General features: G+C 38.1%; 1 pseudogene; it reads right to left on the bottom strand.

Moving 5' to 3' along the window:
• The window catches only part of LOC116764614, a 67,148-nt pseudogene extending 54,772 nt beyond the window's left edge, over window positions 1-12,376 (bottom strand).
• Between the last annotated feature and the right edge of the window lie 10,641 nt (window positions 12,377-23,017).

Genomic DNA, 23,017 nt, shown 5'->3' with positions numbered 1-23,017 from the left:
TTCCTTCCCATTTGGGTCACCACAGAGCATCGAGTAGAGTTCCCTGTGCTATACAGTAGCTTCTCATTAGTTATCTATTTTGTACATAGTATCAATAGTGTATATATGTCAATCCCAATCTCTCAATTCCTCCACCCTCCCTTCCCCCTTGGTATTCATACATTTGTTCTCTATGCCTGTGTCTTTACTTCTGCTTTGCAAATAAGGTCATCTATACCATTTTTCTAGATTCCACATATATGTGTTAATATATGATATTTGTTTTTCTCTTTCTGACTTACTTCACTCTGTATGACAGTCTCTAGGCCCATCCATGTCTTGTAGTAAGCTTTTGATCAGAAAAATAGAAGTCCAACTTTGTCTTCTTTTTCAAGATTGTTTTGACTATTTGGGGTCCCTTGATATTCCATATGAATTTTAGGCTGAATTTTCATATTCTTGCAAAAAAAGTTAGGATTTTGTTAGTGATGGTATTGAGTCTGTAGATTGCTTATGGTATATTTACATCTTAACAAATTTAAATATTCTAATCCATGAGCATGATATGTCTTTCCATTTATCTGTGTCAATTTCTTACAGCAGTGATTTGTAGTTTTCAGTGTGACTTTCACCTTCTTGGTTAAGTCTATTCTAGGTATTTTATTCTCTTTGATGCTATTGTAAATGAAATTGTTTTCCTAATATTCTTTTTTGATTATTAATTGTTATTGTATAGAAATGCAACTGATTTTTGTGTGTTGATTTTGTATCCTGCAACTTGCTGAATTTATTTATTAGTTTTAAATCAACTGCTTTCTGAAAAAAGTACAAAGGTAACTCAATGGATAAAGAATAACCTTTTCAACCAATGGTGCTGGAACAACTGGATGTCCATATACCAAAAAAAAAAAAAAAAAAAGTTAACCTGGACACAAACTTTATGCTATATACAAAAGTTAATTTTAAATGATTCATAGACCTAAATGTGAAATGCAGAACTATAAAAATTTTAGAAGAAATCATAGTGAAAAATCTCTATGGCCTTAGGTTTGATGATAAGATTTTAAGTGTAACACCAAATGCATGATCCATGAAAGAAAAGAAAAAAAAAATTGCTATAATGGTTTTTATTAAAATTAACTTTTTTGCTCTGTGAAGGAGACTTGAGAAAATGAAAATCAAGCCACACAGTGGGAGAAGACATTGTAAACAGATCAGTGATTTCCAGGGATTTGAAGGATGGGAAGTTAAATCTATGAAGTATAGGGGATATTTTAAGGCAGTGAAACTATTTGTATGATACTTTAATTGTAGACATATGACAGTGTGCATTTGTCAACACCCATAGAAATTTTACACATGAAAGGTAAACTTTGATGTATGCAATCATTTTTTAGGAGGTTAGAGGATCCTAGGATGAAATGCTGAATGTGATGATTTAATTGTTTTACAAACGTATGAAACAACCTCATGGAATGGAGTGGGGAAAAACGTGCTGATCTAACTAATTTTGAAAATGAGTGGAGTCTGTTATACTAAAGGTAAAGGGAACTGTACGGAAGCACTGTACTCTAGTTGGTAAAGTTTCCCATAGGAGTTGGGTTAAAATTCTGAAACCACTATACATGCATATTTGAATTGAACAAGTAAGTAAATAGATGGCAGATGATGGGATTAAGGATTTTTCATGGGAAATGGTCATAACCAAGAAGAATCCAAGGAGACATGACTACTAAATGTAATGTGGTATCCTGTGAGATACTATACCAAAAAAGAAGGACATTATGTAAAAACCAAAAAAATTTTAAATAAAGTATGATCTTTAATTAATAACAATGTATCAAGATTAGTTTATTAGTTGCAACAAATGTATCATTATCATAAGGTAAGAAATAATAGGGGAACTGGATGTTGGGTATATGGGAACTTTCTGGACTATCTTAGCAATTTTTTTCCTGTAAATCTAAAACTATTTGAAAATAAAAAGAGAGACAGAGAGAGAAACTGGTGTGGTATCTAGGTTCCAGGGCAAGTGTGATCACTTTCCCCATGTAGCTTTCATTTGTCCCTCTAGATCCTCTTTCCATTCATCGCTATACTGTTCTGGGCCCTTGGCCTCTGGCTTCCAGTTGTGTTCAGACAATGGTAGACAACAGCAAGGAATCAAGGAGGAAGGAATGAGACTGGAGAACAAGGCTGCAGAATTTGCTTCTCTGAGTATTTCCCTGCACAACTGTGTTCAGTAGACAGACTTTCCATATAACTCTCTCTTCAGGTTCCTTTAACAGATTGCTCTCTTGCCCTTTATGTCTGAAAGTGGTAATAACTCCCTTTTGTTGCTTAGCCCAAGGTACTGCACCATCCCTTCTTGGCTTCCCTAAGCCTTGCCTAGCTCTTTATAAATAATCCCTTTATTAAACTTTCTTCAATAACCTAGCTTGTGTGTGCCATCTGATACTTGCTGAAACCTGGTGAATAAATCCTAGATTTCCTGACTCAAGAAAGTGTCATGAAAATATAGTCCATGAGCAACACGTTTAACTTCTATAAGTCTCCTTTTTTTTTCATATGAAAACCTGGAATAATATTTCCTATCTCAAGGGCTCTGATGGATTTCCAATGAAAGATCATAAGATAAATTGCCATATATTTTTATATCACTTTTTATCATGGCTTTCTTATACAGCAGGGGTTTCCAGTATTATGAAATCTTTTCAGAAGGACACAAAATATTAGTGACTTTTACAGAGCATTTCAGGAAACTGTGGGTGGACAATGGGTGGACCGAAGCTAAGGCAGTGGAGGAATGGAAGCTATGTACAACGTAGCTCTGGTCAGTTAAGAGAACCATCTTCCAGGGACATTCACTTCCATCAGGAAAGAAACTGGTTACTAAGTTCAAGCAGAGAGTAGACTAAGGTCGGAATTTGGTTGGCAGTTTGGTTTTTGAAGAAGTCAGATCACATTAAAAAAGAAGATTGTTTACATTTGTATAACATATTATAATTTACAAAATATCTTATATTTTTCTTACTTGATTTACTCAGCAACAATGTGAAGTTAATACTTTTGAAATCAAGCAGGACCCTGTGGGACTCCTGGGCACCAAAACCTTTCTGTGTCCCCCAGTTCTTGATTACAGGAAATAGGCTTCATTCAGCCTCCATGACCTTTTCTGAGTTCCAAGGAGCAGGTTCAAACAGTTGCTAATTAGGGAAGGGAGGTGATTGAGAGACAAGGGAGAAACAGTCAAGTAACAATAGTGCAGCCTTGGAGCAGGGTCCTGGTTCCTCGTCAAAGGATATACATAACAATGTCTTTGAGCTGTTTTGCAGATACTGAAATCCCCGCCCCAGGTAGGAGAAGTTAACTGTATGCTGTCTACAAGCGCTTAGACACTAGACCAGTTGGAACAAGAAGACACTAGACCAGTTGATGATGCTGACTCCCACTTACCTCACCACCAAACAATCAGAAGAATGTCCATGAGCTGATCACACCCTCTTTGAACCATTACTATAAAACTCCTCACTACCCCCTCCAGGTTGGGACACACAGTTTTGAGGGCATTAGCCTGCTGTGGCCCCATTTGCATGGCAAAGCAATAAAGCTATTCTTTTCTACTTTGCCCAAAACTCTGTCTCCAAGATTTAACTTGGTGTCAGGGTACAAAGGCCGGATTTGGCTTCATTATTTTATTTTATTTTATTTAAAATAAACATTTTTTGCCTTCTTTTTCAAACTTATTTACAGGTGTTTATAGAGATCAAATTACAGGTGTTTAGAGAGAGTTTTAGAGAGATCCTGTAACCTGGCTAAGGTCACCCTCTCTCAAGTGGGTAAGCCGGCACTCTACAGTGCCACCTGAGGTCTGAAAAGGAGACAGGAGGCTAGAGACAAGTGGTAGGTATCAGAGTGGTAGTGCCAGAGAATGGACAGGATCAGATAACTATGAATATAATCAGCTTGAATACTGAATGCGGGTAAGGAAGGTACAATGAAATTTTGATTCCCTTATGCTGGTCTCTCTACTTTGTAAAGAGCTCAGGGCTAAAGCAGATCTAGGACCCTTAGGAGTTCTGACAGATGAACAAATTAGGATTTGGATCTTCATACTTCATTATGGAAATACTGTTTCCAGTGGAAAGCTTAATACAACTTGAGACAGTAAATAGCCAATAGGAACATTCCAGCAACCTCCATGGCCCAGAGTGTCAAGTGTTCTTTATCATCCGGGTGCCCTAATTTGCCTTCTCAGCAAATAAAGTTTCTCACTATTGGACTTCTGAAATACCAAGCTCTTCGGTATATCATTTTTCCATTTACAGTAACTTGAGACAGACAACATTTTTGTCACACCCAGAGGATTTCATTTTACTTCAATTATATAATAGGCTTCCTGGCATTTTTGTCCCCAAATGTAGGTTAAAAAGTGCTTGCTAAAATTAACTTGTTATTCCACACTCACGGGGCTTTGTGGGGAAGGGCTGTCCACTTAAAATAGCTTCCAAGGGAACTATTCAGGACTCTTGTCACTTTAGGTTTTATTAAATGAAAAGCTGCTTATGCCAGTTTTCCTTGACATGTAACTGAATCTCATTTGATCAGGTAAAAAAATGTTCCCTGTGTTGCTGGTGAAATAATGGGTTCCATGGTCACCCTGTATTGTCATTTTAGCAATCTGGATTGGGAGTGAGTGAAGTACAGTGTGCGGAGTCTGAAGATGGATGAATAGCTTGGTGGAAATAGTTCAACTCAGGCTAAAGGGCACTCAGAATTTGACCTCTCTCCTGGTGGCCAGTTGTGTATCTTGGAAAAGGCAGAAAGAAAGTGCAAATCATAGAACTGTCTTGCCCTATGGTAAGAGCTAGACATGTGCAATGTGCAAGTTTACCATGATACACTCTTGCACACACAGAGGTGAAAGGTTATTTTCATGTTATTTTTACATAGTCACAGAATTAGTGCCTACAAATAGTCTATAGTGATTATTTTCTCATGGGATATTCATGTATATATACATATATACACATTCATATATATGTGAATATACATGTTATATGTACACAATACATATGTGTATTATATATATATATAATGGTAGCCAATGGTAATTGGCTTCAAGACACTATGCTATTTTATTATCCTGATTCTTTAGTCCTGAGTGACTCACACTCCTCCTTGGTGGCACCTGTGATGATTACTCCCTGCTAAAGATCTAGTGCTGCCCACCAAAAGTGCCCAGAGCCACCAGAAGGGCCCATTTATGAGCTTCTCTGGTCATTAACTCTATTTTCCCCTCATCACCTGCTTCTGTAGTCCTCTCATTTGCCATGTACCACAGTGGTAATATTGGGTCTTACTTTTTGAGCTGTGGTGAGCAAGGCCATTAAAATATCCTGAGATGGAGGACAGCTGGTGCTGACAGCAGTGGTTCTCAGCACGACATGTAGCCCCTCTAGTCTTAGATTATGGAACATATGAATGGAGTAAATTTGAGGGCTCAAAGTTCCTTTAGGTCTTGGCAAGATTCTACCTTTCTTTCCTGCCCCTACTTCAGATCAGCGTCCATAGCCTCACCGCCACCATTTCTCTTGCTGTCGGGATTAATGGTTTATCACTGTTTCTGGAAATCAGTACAAGAGCCTCACGTAATTTATCACACACACACACCCCCCCCCCCCCCCGCCCAATACTCTTATTCCAATACCCATACTCTGGATATCCCTTACAGAACTCCATTTCCAAATCCTGCCTATTGCCTAATAGCTTTCTTTTGTGTCCTATGGAACTTTTGCTCCTTCATCTTGCCCTTTATGTCTATCATTATCATAAGGTAAGAAATAAACTATTTTCAAGCTATTCTCAAAATATCCTCCTCTCTTGGTCTAACTTGAACCTACACTAACTCTCTCCTGAGGATATCAGTTCCCTTGTAACCCCCTCCTATTGTAGAGGCTTCTCTTCCCCTCCAACTCCTCCCCCAATACCATCAGGTGGGATAGATACTCTTCTCACTCCTCTTGCTGCTTCCATTTCTGGACCATCATAACAGCCTTCCTCCCTTTACACTATCCAGGGAGGACATTTATGCCATCAGTGCACACCATCAGCTATGCCTCCTTGTTACAGTCATCTTCGGACACCTTGGTCATTATCTAACTACCACCTTTTATTCTTCCATCTTACTTCTCCTTGCATCAAATTCTAGCAATCAATCCTTCCACTGGGACATGAAATCTGAAGGTCATACCGACTTTTAATTGTCCTTTCCTCCCCCTCATGATCTTTCATCCCTCCTACCAATACCTAGCTTAAATTCTATCACCTATTATTTTTAAAAACCTATCATTGTGTATACCCTCATCTCCATTGTCTCTCTCTGTCATTATTACACTTACTTTACAAAAATCCCAAACCTAGTTATATGCAGCTCTCTACCTACCCTGCACCCACACTTACCCAGGAAAACACCCACAACCATCCTTTTTGATGTCACTTTAACATTCATGACCACTAGCTTCAAGTAGACTATTAACATCACTCAGCAATCCTGCTATATTTCCTCAGTCTATTTCCTTTTCCTCTTTCCTCATGAGTATTTCCTACCTTCTCCTTTGTCCCCTAACCTCCAGCTCCTTCTTCCTCATTCTCCTTCTTAGCTGACGACCTTACTTCCTATTTAACTATATATAAACAAAAAAGTAAAAGCAATTAGAACAGAATGCCCACACTCTTCCATTATCGCATTTACAAAACTGTCCTTATCTATGCCCACATACTCTGTTTTCCTTTTTGCTGCTATGAATGAATTGACCATGGTCACATCTAAACCCCATTCCATGGCTTGTGCAACAGGTCCCTTCCTCCCTTGCCTACTCAAAGACAATACTCTAGCAGTACCCCTTCTCTACCCTACCTCATAAGTTTCCTCTATTCTGAATAGCATATAAATATGCTATAATATCTCTCAACTTTAAAAAAAATATTTTTTCTTGATCTCACATCCTTCTCCATGTATTACTCCATTTATTTGCTCTTTTCTAGAGCAACTTTTCTTCAAAGAGATTTATATTCTCACTATCTCCAGTTCTTCTAGTCTCACTTTAATACATGCTAATCAGTCTTTTAACCCAAGACTTCACTGAAATAGCTCCTGACAAGGTCACCAGTGATGTTGCTAGACCAATACACATTTCTCAGTTTTCATCTTACTCATCCCATCAGCAGCATTTGACACAATTGATCATTTCCTCCCACTTGAAACACTTTCTTATTTCTTTTCTTAGTGTGTTTTGTCTCTGCCTGGCTGTTCATTCTCAGTCTTCTCTGTTTCTTTCCTCCTATTTCTCAAACCTATAGAGGCTCAGTTCCAGGACCTCCCATCTTCTCCATCTCTCTAGGTAATATAATCCAGGCTCATGGCTTCTAATACCATCCATATGCCAATGGTTTCCAAATATTTGCTTTCATCCTGGAAGTTCCCCTGAAATCCAGATTCCTGTATCCAACTGCCTACTTCATAGCTCCATTTAACATGTCCACAAAGAAATCCTTGATTTTCCCCACTAAACTTTCATCATCAGTAAATGGCAAATTCAGTCTTTTCCCCACTAAACTTTCATCATCAGTAAATGGCAATTTCAGTCTTCTAATTTAGTTCTAAAAGTTTAGAGTCACTCAATCTGTCAGCAAATGGTGTCATGTCATAGACATGACAACAATGTTTTGTTAGGTCAGTCTCCCAAGGTAATAGAAACAAAAGCAGCAGCACTATTTGCAATAGCCAAGACATGGAAGCAACCTAAAGGTCCAGCAATAGATGAATGGATAAAGAAGATGTGGTACATATATACAATGGAATACTACTCAGCCATAAAAAAGAATGAAATAATGCCTTTTGCAGCAACATGGATGGATCTAGAGATTATCATACTAAGTGAAACAAGTCAGACAAAGAAAGTCAAATATCATAGGATATCACTTATATGTGGAATCTAAAATATGATACAAATGAACTTATTTATAAGACAGAAATGGACTCAGAGACATAGAAAACATATTTATGGTATCCAAAGGGGAAAAGGGGTGGGAGAAGGATAAGTTAGGAGTCTGGGATTAACAGATACAAACTACTATATATAAACAACATATATATATATATATATATATATATATATATATATATATATATATATATATATATGAATCACTTTGCTGTACACCAGAAACTAACACAACATTGTAAATCACCTATACTTCAATTAAAAAATAAATCTGTCACCTAATGCTATTGGTTCTACCTCTAGAGGACATCTAGAATCTGACCTCTTGTCATGCACCTGTACTACAGCCTCCCAGCTCCAAACCACTATTAATTCTCTTCTCTATTATCTATTACTGTTTCTTCTCCAGAACCACTACAATGGCCCACTCCATAGCAGCTAGGATAGTGATTCCAAAACTTAACTTGCTTATATCTCTCCTATGGTCAAAATCCTCTAGTCGCTTTCTATATCATCCAGAATAAGAGTCAAAGTCCTTACTTTCCCAATAAACCCTTAAATAATTTGCCCCCATCACTTCTCTGATTTTATCTCTTACTTCTTTCATGCTGTTCCAACCAAACAGGCTTCCTTATAGTTCCTTGCCTCATCTCCTCCAGATATCAGTTTCAATGTCACTATTCATAAGATCACTCTAAAATACCATCCACTATCCCTGGCATTCCATTCCTCATTTCTCTGTAGTATTTTTTTCCATTGAATCCATCACCACCTGCCATACATCTGTTTTCGTATTTATTTTCTGTTCTCTCAGTTAGGATGTAAATTTCATGAATATAGAGACTTTTTCTGTTTTATTTACTGTTATACTTCCAGTGTCTAGAATAGGGCTTGACATGTAGTATACGCCCAATAAATATCTATTGAGAGAATGAATGGTGAAATTATGACACCAAAAATAAATATTCTAATAAAAAGGGAAACTAAACAAAGGAGGACATCTTGAATATTGCAAAGTTATGTGATCCTTGAGCTTTGAGGTGAATTTACAGTTCAAACTACTCTAGATGTAGAGTGAGAGAACCTAGTGAGATGGTGGGTATAAGAGACAGAACATTGACACTGAGCTGGACCCATTTTATTTTGACCTTCCAGGTAAGACAGAGCGAGAGAGAGATGAGAGATGAGATCAAAAGGAAGAAAGATCATGGGCAGGTAGAAAAAGAATACAAAAACTATAAAGTAAAAAGTCATTTGAATACTGAGGGATAGTAAAGAGGACTCAGAGGCATGGAAACGAATTAAGGGAAGAGAAGTAGAAGAGGAGGGAAGCTTGTAAGGCAGACACTCGTCTCTGATAACCTACCTTACAATAATTTAAGATAATACTCCATTAATCTTCATAGCAGAATCTTTAATTGCAAAATCTTTCATCAGCCCTGTTATTTGCTGCACCTGTCATTGGAGACTGTTTTTTTTTGTTGTGTTGTTGTCATTTCTCACGCTAATTAGAGGGCTGTTTTGCTGTATTCTCCTTCAGTGTGGTTGGGTTTAAACAGTAATGCTGTCAATTATGCTCCTGTTCCTCGAGCAGATTTCACATAGCATTTTGGGCAGATTTCAAAGGAGAGACTTTTTAAAACATTAATTAAATACCCCCACAATATTAACAACTTTCCTAATGCCCTTTAACTATCCCATAATCCATCCTGCAGCTGCCTCAGAGTCGTTAAACCTCAAATATATATGTTTAACATTCAATTGGGTGCTTAATGATCTTACCTTAACTGGGCCTATTAAATTTAAAGACATGTACATAATTGAGTTATTGCACATTAATTATAAATACCTATTGGCTATTAAAATCACATTCCAAGTGTTAACACCTTTCACTAGATTTGGCTAAACCTTGCCCAATCTGTGTTCTTCTTGGTGAAAAGACACTTGTCACAGAGAAATAAGGAAGCCTATCTCTTTTGGGGGTGATCAAGTCGAATTGAAACTGCAAGCCCCAATTCTAATCAGATAGTGTGGTTGCCTCTTACAGAGTTACACAGAGAAAACCAGTAATAATTCCTCACAATTTTATAACACTTAGTACATTTTAAAGGACTTTCACTAAACATCATTGCTTCTAAACTTCCCGAAATGCTGGCATCTATACAAGAAATATGATTCTCTTTATGACAGATGGGAACATGCCAGGCATGAAGAGTTCAAGTGACTTTCCTCTTCCATTCAGAACTGACTTAGGCACTAGAATCACAGATGGAGACCATGTAAGTATTTTGCTTTGCAAAGGCAAAAGGTAGGGGCAGTAAGAAAGCAGCAGGTGTCCCTAACCAACTTATTTGTCTTTCCTTCTTCTGCTGCTACATTATCCAACGCTACTCCACAACTTTAAAGATGCTACTGACTCTGTTTCTTCCTGTCTAACTTAATATGGACCATGCATCTTCTCTACATGTTCACAACACCCTTCTGTACCACTTATTTATCAGTTCTGTGACTTGGGTTATAATTTAGTCTTTAGTTGATAGAAGCATGTTAAAGCTAGTACAACTTAGCTGTACACTTACTGAGGGCCACCATGAGGTCTGATTTTTCTGATTCCTTTCTAACTCATGCAGTAACAGTCAATGGTGAGTGCTTAAAAAATATGAGTAGATTAATTCCCTTTATTGACACTCGTTCCGCCTTTCAGATGATGCTCATTTAAAGTACCTTGGAATCTTCTTTTGTACTGAATCTTTAATTTATCCTTGAAGACAATGTCTATAAGTCCGGATGCCATGGGAATAAAGTAGTGTTGCGTATCAGTCCCTCCCTTTTTTTTTTTTTTACCTGTGCCTGAGCTCTGAAGTTCCTCTGGGCCTTGCTCCTCGCAGTAGTAAAACATGACTGATAACAAGAAACGGCAGCCTTCCAAGTGGCTCCCTTTGTAGAAAATCCCCAAACACATTCAATTCAAATGTAAACAGCCACATTTGAAACAAAGACAGAGATGTAACAAATGACCCCCCACTCTGTTTTCTAATTGTCTCCAGAGACAGATCATGTCTATTTGAATCTTTTTCAGCCCAGTCACATCAATGCACTGACAGATCCTGTCCCTTTCCATCAGGCTTGGAGCTTTCCTTCTTAGGCATAGTGTAAGGTAGAGCAGCATGATCTGGGATTTCACATACGACTTTTGTGGTTTGTGGACCTCTCCATGGTACAGCTTTGAAACTTGGGCAGAGTTTTTGTATATAACAACAAAGCTTGACAAAATGTGAACTTTATGATGAAAGTATCATCTCTCAGCCCATGCCCAACTATTGTTTCTTCTCATTGGCTCTCCTCTGTTCATTTGAGGAATCAAGGGGTTTTACTTTCAATGCGGTCACTAAGAGAAAGTCAGTAAATCTCTCTGTACATTTCCTTTAATTGTCAAATGAAGAGAACAAGGCTACCCAGCTTATCTTGTAGAACTTTTGTGAAATCCAGTGGAGAAATGTATATAAAAGTTTTGAAAGAGGCAAAGCATTAAATTCAGGTAGAAAGATTGTATTATTTGTCCCAAATAAACAGCCTAACGGGGGCCATGTGTGTTCTACACAGGACTAAAACTATGATAATTAAGCGAGCATCACAGGAAAAGTAGTGAATTTAAAGGATGGCATAGATGTTCAAGAGGGTCTTCAATATGGGAAAGGAGGAATAACATCTTGAATGTTTACAGAGCTTTCTTTTTAAAAAATGTGATAGAGTGAAAAGAGAACTGAGCTCAGAGATTGGTGAACTGGACTTTAGCCCCAGTTCTGCCACTAGTTGTGTGACTTCAAGCAAATTACTGAACTTCTCTGGGGCCTTCATTTCCTCAACTGTAAAATGAGAGGGTTAGACTGAATGGGCTCTCAGGTCCCTGCTGGTTCTAAAGTTCTATGTAGTTTTATATTTGCACTCTGCCGCTCCATCGCGCAGGACACTGACATGGTTTGGTTGAGCACATGATGGGAATGAGGCTCCATGACTTATGAGCTTTATTATCCAAAGTGCAGATCAGAGACAGGGCTCTTGTAACCTGTGCTTGGACTCCCTCCCACTGTGTGAGTTTCACCATCTGCATATACATACCTCAGAGGCAGGGCCCAGAGCCCTACTAGGATAAGACTAGGTAGACAAGGCTGGTCAGATGATGTTGAAAGGCTGAAAAACACACTCCACAGTATTGACTGTGTTATACAGTGACAATTACCTGCTGTCATGTGTGCTCTTTGAAGCAGCATACCAATGGCTGGGGTAACGCCTTCATCATGAATCCCCACTCCACTTTGGCTAGCATCCTCATTGTCACCCACGTGCTCAGGAAATATATTTCTCAGCTCGTGGTGCTCATCTAATCCCATCCTCTCAATCTCATCCCACCTGCTGTAACTCTCCTCTGTACCCCTGGAGCACGAATCACCCATCATGTCTGTTGTTCTCTGGATTTTTTTTTATCTTGAAGCTTTTAGCTCCTGCACTGTGTCTTATACTATTTTTTTCTTATTTGAGCATATAGTGTCTCATAAATTCTATTTTAATTGAAGTAATGAATTTTCAGTCTCCTCTTGAATAATTTCCACTTTGTGTGTGTTTGATCTTGTTTTTCATCTCTCCAAAAGTTTGATCTTATATCACATGCTGTTCACCCTGGGTAGACAGCTTGTATATTTAATACAAAATAAAATAGGGAATACCATTTCAGAACTGGGGATAATCCATTAGCTAAGAGGCCTTGACAAAGATTTATAGTGAAATAGTCTTAACCATCAGTAGCACGTTTTTTAAAGGGTACACCATTTTATTAATTATTGCCAAACATACTATTTTAGGAGAAACCATTTAAAAGCTTAGAAAATATAAAGGATTTCACATAAAGAAAGTTATGCTGGTAAGATTCTTCCTTTCCCAAGGATGATTTCCACGCTCTAATCTCTTACTGACATGTCATGATGTTTTGAATGTTAACTGCATATTCCATTTTCCACCCAAGTTTCTGCAGATAGAGATATGTCAAAGAGAGATCAGATGACAGTTTCTAGCAGGGCCTCACAGGTGAAAACTTGATGGGGGATCTTCATAGGTGCAGAGTCCAGCCCTCAAGTTTGAAGTCTTGAAAACTCAATTTTACCAGCCCACCTAAAGATCGTCAAGCTCTTGGACTCAACCAAGGGAAGAAATCTGCATCTACCAAATTCACACATCAGAATACCAATTCATCTGGAGTGGGACACATGTATGGAAATATTATCTAAATTACAAATTCAACCATATTACTCCCCTGCTTAACATTTTCAGTACCTCCTTTCTGCCTGCAGATTGCTAATAAGACAATTCCCGATATAACCACTTTCTACCTCATCTCCTTTATACCTCCTCTCACACACAACCTATTAATAATGTTCCAATTTTCCCAAAACACACAGTGCTCTCCAATGTCTTCTTTATATTGCCTACACTTTTAACATCTGCTTTGAATATGCCCTCCTGCTTCATTTAAACATAATGCCAGCCATGACTTACCAACCTAATCCTCTATTTCCATTTCTAATCTTCATATTTAACGATAAATTCGGATCTCCCCTCATCTAATATGGCCTCATTGTCTCCTCCCCACCACAGCCTGGGTAATGTACCTTCTCTCTGTACTCCCAATCCATGCTATGCTTTTCTCTTTAACAGATCCTGTCTCTTCATATTATGATTTTATGTTGAATTCTCTGTTTGTCCAACTAGACCAGGAACCCCTTGAAAATGTTAACCATATTAACCTGTAACCTTAGTGCTGGTGTACTTGGGACGTGGAGGTACTTAAGAATGTTTGTTAAGTCAGTGAATGAACAAATATTCTCAGGATTCTCACTTCTGGTAGGTCAGGGCACTCAGAGTCCAAGTTACAGAACAGAACTTTGCTCGGTGAGATCCATTTAGGACAAGAATTGCTAGATGTTTGTAACATCTATTTTTATTTAGTCGAGGTCACCAGGTGAAGTGCCCTTCTTCTCTCTATGGATACTTCTGTTAGCATCCCAATGCCCTTTCCCCCATATAATACTACTTAAATTTCCATCCCTTCTTGCTCTGCAGCTCACTGTATTCCAGTCTCTACACATAATTATCTCAGGCAGTCGGTACTTATTATATGAACTTTTGTTTCTCAACACCATTTGCATTTCACTACTGAGACAGCATGCTGGTCATCTTGATTAGCATGAGAAATACTGTGGTCTTCTGTCTGGCTAGTTTTCTCAATTCCCCCAGATAGAAATTGGGGAGTATTTTAGTCTTATCATTACATCATGATCATTTCTTCAGAATCAGTTACTTCTGCCAATAGGTAATTTTACCTATTATGCATTGATCTTATTAACTTCCAATTCGGAGGCTGACTTCTACCTAGTCTGTCTTCTGTTTTTAAAACAGAACTACAGTTCATGTGCCTGTCATTATTAGACCTGCCTTTTAGGAACAGTTGCCAAATAAATCTAAATTTACATAGTGCCTGGGCCCTGACATTAGAAAGAATATAGCTCTACAAAGCCACCTTTCTAGGTTTCTACATCCCAGAGAAAGTTAGTCATGGAGAAGGGGTCCTGTGGTAGGTCCTTGGGAAGGATATAGCCTCAGATGCTGCCTAATGGCTTGGCACCATGGGAATTTCCCAGCTTGCTTTGCAAAGTCTGACCAAACGTGGCTCACCACACTGCTCAGATAGCCTTCCTAGGGAAGCTGGCTGTGCTTTCTTGTGTTCGTTTATTTTAAACACAGTGTCTTCTCCTCATCCCTTGATGCCTATTGTGTGGTTTAATTACTACCCTCTGCCTAGTAGTTGCCAGCATGGTATGCTGCGAGACCAGCACATACAATGCAACGTGTGCTTGGAGGGACTGACAAGCCCAGCTTCTAAACCGGATTCTCAAAGGGAGAGACCAATGAAACCCATCGTCGAGAAAGTGATCATTTCTGTGCCATGCAATTATACCCTTTAAAAAGTATACCTCTGGTGCACTATCCTGCCAACAGTTTACTGACGATGAGGAAACAAAACCAGCAGTTGAAGCTAGAATGGCTATGGAAACCCTGTAATCATCTTAAAAATAGATTTATATAGGGAACCTGGTCATTAGGAGTGTGGTTTTGCACTCTGTTTCAAAAGAAAAAATTCCTCTTCACACTTAAGCCATTTTAATTTCTATGGAACACTGTGGATATTTGGAGTTGGAGGAGAGGTGGGAGGATGTAAGGGAGAGAGGAGGAACAAAATATGTTGCTGGGATTATTTTTCTGTCATATGCTTACCCTCAACTTACCCACCCACAGACAACGGCACCACCACATACACCACACCCCTAGCATTATGGGAACATCTACCTACTGCTCACACCCACCAAGAAGCCGTAAAAGTAAACCTTGTTATCACAACTACCCACTCACAAATAACCACTGCCATAAGTTCTACTTTACCCTATTTCCCTCTCTCCACATGCAATACTCTTCGATACTTCCTTTCCCACCACGTGTGTATACAACGCACATGTAGATAACAGTCCTCTACTGAAGGATCCACCCACAGTGGAAATTGCTGGGGATGTGCCAGTGGAAATTCCCGCCCCCCCTTTCCCTGCAATTTGCAAGTTAAAGTGATAAGTGCCTAATAAAGTCAGGGAAGGTGTAATACCTGATCAGTTGATGGTACAAAATACCAGTTGACCCCAGCCTTGGGTGATTAGGAAGGTTGGCCTGAGAATTTAAATGCCATTTGCTAACGTTGTCAATTGAACGAGTGGTGTCTAACTGATTTTATGAGAGCTGTAGATACATGGTTGAGAGAGAAAACTCTACAAATAGATGATTTGGGTTTGAATCCAGTCTCTTTCATTTACTTGTTTATAATCTTGGATAAATTAATTCTCTCTATGCCTCATTTCTCTCATCTATAAAGTGGGAATTTAAATAGTACACACCTCAAAAAAGTTGTCATGAAGATTCAATTAGTTACTATATGTAAAACATTCAGAAGAATGTGCTATTTAGTATTATTTGTTATTGTCGTTATTGCTGTTGTTTGCATATCAAGATTCAGAGGATTAAGCCTACTGATTGAGAATTTCTTATCTTATTTAGATAACTACATAAATATTCAGAATCATGTGCTTTGGAGAACTTTATAGAATCCTTTGGAAAATACAAATAAATCACACAGCAACTGTCCTGTTTGGCCAGGAAAATGACATCTTATTTTTGATTCAAAACAGGACCAATTGTTTCCATTTTTGAAATGACCTGAAATAGAAGATAGGTGGTGGGGCAGGAAACAGGAGGGGCATTAAATTTAAAATTAAAAGGAGAAGAAGAAAGAGCATGAAAGGGATGGCAGAGAAATATAAAAATTAAAATATAATAAAAAATATAATCAGGAATATACTTCTAATTAGCACTTAGGTCCATATAACCCATAAGACTGTTTCATCAAAGTCAGGCTCTTTTTTTAAAAAAATGTAATTTTCCATTAAAATTGACCTTCCCTTTGAATATTGTCTAGGTGTTAGAGAAGTTGGACTATTTTATGTTCTGAAGAATTTTAAGTTCACCATAATATTTCAACTTCATATTCAAATCAGCTGTATCACTAGACAATAAACTCCTTGCTAGCCGAGATCCTGCCTATCTGGTCCACAGTTGTTGTCTCATACTGCATAGTGCCCAGGACATAGTAGGTGCTCAATAAATATTGATGAAATGAAAGAATGAATGAGTGAGTAAATGTGTGAACCATCTCACTCAACATGCTCGTGATGCAATGAACTATTAATCATGTGGGTGAAACCCATCAGATGTAGAAACAGATATGGGATCTTGTTCCAGGTTTGGCAAATACTGGCTCTATGTCATTTGCAAGTTACCTGAGACAGCTTTATAGCAGCAACAATACTAATTGGCCCCTCACAGGTATCATATGAGGATTACATGGGGAAATGTGTGTGTTAACCATAAATCCATGCACAGAGGCAAAGTCTACTGTTTAATTGGGTAAACTAAGGCCTCAAAAAGAAATTGGCTCCCCATTGTTTCGAGCTTTAATAAGAGAGATTTTTGGGTTTGTTTTTAATTAATTTATTCATTTATTTATCTATTTTTGGCTGCGTTGGGTCTTTGTTTCTGCACGTGGGCTTTCTCAAGTTGTGGCGAGCAGGGACTACTCTTCATTGCAGGGCGGAGGCTTCTCATTGCGGTGGCTTCTCTTGTTGCAGAGCATGGGTTGTAGGGGTGTAGGCTTCAGTAGTTGTGGCACGTGGGTTCAGTAGTGTGGCTCGCAGGCTCTAGAGTGCAGGCTCAGTAGTTGTGGTGCACAGGCTTAGTTGCTCTGTGGCATGTGGGATCTTCCTGGACCGGGGCTCGAACCTGTGTCCCCTGCCTTGGCAGGCGGATTCTTAACCACTGCGCCCTAGGGAAGCCCCAGTAGGAGGGCTTTAATCCGGGAGGCGAATTCATTTTGAAACTGTCTTTACATAAATCATAGGAAGGAAAAGAAACTTGAGAAGTGGAGAGAAAGAGAAGACGGTAAGGGAGAAATGAGGAAGAGTTAGAAGAACAGGGAGAGAAAGTGTTTTCACCTTTGACTGCAGTTGTTCAGTCATGGTGAGAATAAACAACATTCTGGAAATCATTCTTGAAAAATGGAAATCCTGCCCTTGATTCATTTTCCAGATCTCCTCGAAGGGTCGGGGCTGGTATTTGAAGTGACTTTTCAATTAGTCAGCCCTCCAGAAGTCTGGATCCAGGCTTGGAGATGCTTGCCAGGGTGGTGGCTTTTATCTTATTCAGTCATAAGGAACATGGAAATCAATTTTTCCCAATCTCAGTTATAGCTGGAAATCCATCCTTTTTAAGTCAACAGGAAGATTAATCTATAGAATAGTTTTGGGGATTTTGCTGACATATAAACATGTTAAGAATACATTACATTTTTTTCCTCCCTCCCTCGTACTATTTTTAAAATGAAGCCAATGTGCGGTGCCAGCCAGGGGAAGAAAGATGGCCACACATTCCCTCCCCACGAGAGTGCAAACCCATTTTTTCCAAAGCCTGAAGCACAAACGTCAGTTTACATTGGTCAGTGCCTTCCTCTCAACCAACTGTCCCAAATCACAGGAAAGTCTACTTTTTTCATACAGATATTTATGATTCCAGATAATTCAGTTTAGGAGGTCCTATACACTAGATAGTATTCCTTTCTGCAGTAACCACTACAATGATTTGGTTGTTTTGTTGCACCTAAAACTCTGGGTGTCTTGAGAAGCCCAACCCGCAGTATTTTTAGGTAGTATAAGGCTTAAAGGAGTAGTTTCTGAAATGTGAGTTGTAGAATTCCTGAGGTCTAGAAAGTCATTTCAGAAAGCTCAGAGACATACCTAAGCATCATCTGAGAGTGAATATAAAGCAGGCTCCCCACATATACGTTTCTACATTTCAAATGCATTTAGATACTCTTATAACAAATAAATAATACATTTAATAATAAAAATATATAAATAAGAAATATAATAAATATTATATACTAAAATAATAATGTAATAAATAAAACATTGAAATATGAATATGACAATGAAAAAATGTATATCATTAATTATACTAAATATACAAAACTTGAAAAGTGCTCTACACAAAGTAACTTTTATGTATTTTGTCAAGCAATACCTAAAATCACACTTATTAGTATAAGCAAGGGTGAGCACAATCTGGTAGGTCTATAGATGGGTCATCATACCCAAATAGTTTTAGAAGCACTGATGGAGAGTGGATACATACAGATGGGGTGGGCTTGAGTGACGTGGAGCTATTAAAATGAAACAAGCCTCAAATAACAATTATGTCATGTGCTATTACAGAATGGGTAATGGAGAGTGGAATTGGAGGAGTGAACATGTGGCTATACCTACAGTCATAGATCCAGTCCACTCTGTGAATGGCAGGGAGCTGAATGGACAGATCCTTGCCATCTATGAAGTGGTGCAGAATGTGGATACAAAGGCAGACATACCAAGAAGCTAATGAAACTTAAGCTTCAGGGCTCTTCCCTTGCATTGCCCCTCCCAAGGCCCTGGGAAGGTCTCTAAGAGAATGTTCACCTGATGATAAGATTTTGTAAAATTTGCAAAAGTAAAAATATTTTAACATCCATCAGTTAAATCTACTCTGCCTTCCACTCCGATACACTTTCCCCCTTGTCAGGAGTCATTAGAGTGACTGTGGCCATTTGGGGGGCTCGGGAAATTAGTTGGGGATGTATTTAAGTTAGATTTAGTGGGGTAGTTTTATGTAGTTTGCCATCACTTCTGCATATATAGTTAAGGTATTGCTAACCAGCACAGCGTTGGAATGGCATCCGGGACTACCCGTACCACCCTCTGAGCTGACCTACTTGTTCATGAAATGAAGCTGCAGGCTGGAAGTCTTAGGATGAAATAAATAAATGGCTCTGTACCAGAGCTAGGTGGGCAACAGAAGAGAAACAAGGTTTGAAAGGTGTAGCATCCGAAGTTAGTTTATGGTAAAAATTTCCCAGGAATCAGACATCTAAAATTGTAAGCAGAAGATTCACCCCTCATCAACACTTGGTAAAGATAGAAATCCACTCTTGTAAGAAATATACTTGATTTTTCTGCAGAACGTACCATTATAAAATACCATAGAATTTATGTTTTTGTTGGACACGAACCTGTAGCAGTATGATAAACAGTATATATATGTGTCCATGGGTGAGGTTGTGTTTTACCACTAATAATGAAAATCAAATTTTGATCAATCATGTTGAAGAAAATAATGAATTGTCTTTTTATTCTCTATTTAGAAAATATTACAAAAATTGCTTTCATATAAAAAGATGATAAAGAGTTTAGAGCAAATATCTTTAAGGAAAAATTATTGTGACATGTATAGAGATTAACTGAGCTCATTGATAAAAATGTTACTTTTATGCATTTTATTATGTTTGTAGTGTTTTAATTTATTATGATTTCTTTTCTTATTGTAAATAAATATTCACTTTTATATCTAAGGTTGTATTCATAATTTTGCATCATTTTTCTTCATCAGGGTCCCCTAAATTTTATATGCCATAAAACCTGGGGAATCATCAAGTTATCATATATTGTTAGGGTCAGTACAATTGTTAAGTAGCTAAGAACTCATGCTCTGAAGCTGGATAAACTTGAGTTCAAATCCAGATTCTACAGCTTACCACCTCTGTGTCCCAAAGAGTTTGCCCAAATGCTTACAGCCTTGTTCCATCATCTGTAAAACTAGACTATTTTTGTTGAGGATTAAACTACAGTGTATGTCAAACACTTACTACTCTGCCTAGTATATGGGATGCACTCAGTAAATGTGTTTGAGAGAGAAAGAGACACATGTATGCAATACACAGACACATATTTCTTAGGGAGATCATCATTAACAAATACACAGAAAGTACCTACCACATGAAGCATTAAATGGGACCAGAAACCAAAATGTCTAATACGTAGCCTTGCCCACAGGAAGCATTCTACCTAGGTGATAGTATTAAAGATGGTAACCTACTCCCTGGACCTGAACTATCCCTTTTTTTTTTTTTTTAAATGCTAAACAAGTAGTAATTCATTGCAGGTCTGGTTTATTTTCCTCCATGTGTACTTACAAGGGCCAGGGTAGGTTGCGCAAGTTGATATATTGTGTTTATTTATTGGCAGGACTGCACCAAATAACATGCAAATGATATGCAAAATGACATAGACATTCACATCAACGACTCAGCCACTTATGGTAATAGCACTCCGACCCCGCTCTGCCTCTGATTGTGGCATTATTGTTGTTTCATAAGTATCGATTGCTCTCAACTTCTGCTGATGCAGCCAGACAGTTTGTCAGGACATAGGCCAAAGAGACCCATCCCTTCAGTTTAATCTGTCCTTCATTCACCTCCTACATTTATGCTAGGACTTGCACCTTTGGGTTTGGGGTCCATCTACATTATATCATTGATTGCAGTATGGGTAATACAGATAATTCTTGCTCTCCAATGTAGAGTGTATGCTACGTAGGTTGCCTTTGTTAAATAACACTTTTATTTGGGGTCCCCAAACCTAACAATATAGCCTGTAGGATATAGCCAGATCATTTTTTATTACCCCCAGGAGGACCTATAGTGAACTCATATTCTTGCTGGCATCCGGCAGTCAACAGCAAGTCTTCCCTCTGAGCACTCGTCATGTGAGGTGGCAGTGTTCTTCCGGGAAGTAGATGGGCCCTGATCAGCCTCTCTCTCCATGATAAACATGTCTGGATGTGACAATCATTTCTTTCCCTGGGAATGCAATGATGATGTGATTTCCAAGGCCCTGCTCTGCATGTATGAGTAACAAACCCATGATCCATCATCCACAATAAACTGTCTTCATGTAGGTATTAATTTAGTCTTATGTAATATAGAGAAGTGATTTGTTGGCTGGCAAGCAGAAAGCATGTGTTTAAGCAGGCCAAAGATATTTGGATCTCTCCTGCACATCTCTCTAACTTGATCCTATATACCATGCATATCGATTGCTGCTTCATATTGGAGGCTATTTTCTGAAATGCTTTTTCATGGTCTTCATTACAATACAATGCTATTGTGGAGAAGAAATGGAGGATGGCTATGGCTAAACACACTGGGGTTTTTGGACATCTTAATTCATTAAGCAATCATGAGAATAAAGAACAATGCAAATGGAAAGGTTTATTTTTTCTCTTTAATGGTTTTGGAATAGATGCTAATTTTCATGGGCTATTTATTAATCTGAATTTGGACTCTTAAAGATATTCTCAAATTTCATGAAGGCCAAAGAATTTAATTTGTGCTTTAAGGAAGCAAGCTGGAAATAAAACAAATCAGGCTGCTTTTTTAAGTCGTAGTACCTTCTAGTCAACTCAAGCCAACAAAAATATAGTAGAGCCATGTATATAATTTTAACTTTTCTAGTAACTTCATTAAAAATATTTTAAAAGATAGAATAAATTTAATAATATTTTATTTAACTAAATATACTAAAAATATTTTATTTCAATATGCAGTCAATATTAAATGTATTATTTTATTTTATTGTTTCAACAGTTTCATTTGTGCATTTTGAAATGTATTTTAATGCACATTGATGTAATGAGATAGTTAACATCTTTTGTACTAAGTCTAAAAAACTCAGTGTGTGTTTTACTGCATACATCAAAGCCCAAATCAGATTAGCCACATTTTAAGTGTTCAATAGCTACCAGTGGCTAGTGGCCGCCATATTGGACAGCTTGGCTCCATATAGCCACAGGTAGGTCCCCTAACCTACACTAACCTAAGGCTTCAACTCCCTCTTTTAATCAGAGAAGGATAAAAGACATACTCTACTGATGCTTTACAGATTTACTAATAAATGTCAGTAAAATTGTTGAAAATAAGTAGAACAATAGTTCTACAGACTATTGGAGTATTTGATGGACTAGATCAATAAGTTCTATTCCTGACCCCATCACTATTTAGACGTGTGATAGAATTAAACTCTCTCCTTTACAAAACGGGTCCCTAGTCTAGATAACTTACGAGCTTCCTTCTAAATGTAAAATTATATATTTCATTTTTTGAATTATTAGCCTATCTTATCTTTCAGAGCAAGAACAGAATTGTTCCTCATTCCCATTGTTATGACCGGCTGAGTTTTATTATTTTAAGTGTTGGCTTTCTCACTTCTGCATTGGAGATCCTGTTTCTCAGACTGATGGCTCCTATACTCAAGAACTTTTCCCTATACTGAACTTAATTGATGTTTTCTTTTCCTGCGTTTAATTCTTCGATCTCTCATCATGATCTCTTGGACCTCTCTGAGCACTTTTTTCCCTTCCTTGATGATCTCTGTGGGCAATTAATACATCACTCCCTTTTCAGCCTTCCCCTGTCATGTTCTCAATATACACTCATTTCCTGTCAGCTCCCCTCATCAGCC

Source organism: Phocoena sinus, chromosome 1, assembly GCF_008692025.1.
Source record: "Phocoena sinus isolate mPhoSin1 chromosome 1, mPhoSin1.pri, whole genome shotgun sequence".
Classification (NCBI taxonomy): domain Eukaryota; kingdom Metazoa; phylum Chordata; class Mammalia; order Artiodactyla; family Phocoenidae; genus Phocoena; species Phocoena sinus.
This window is presented reverse-complemented; position numbering and strand designations above follow the sequence as displayed.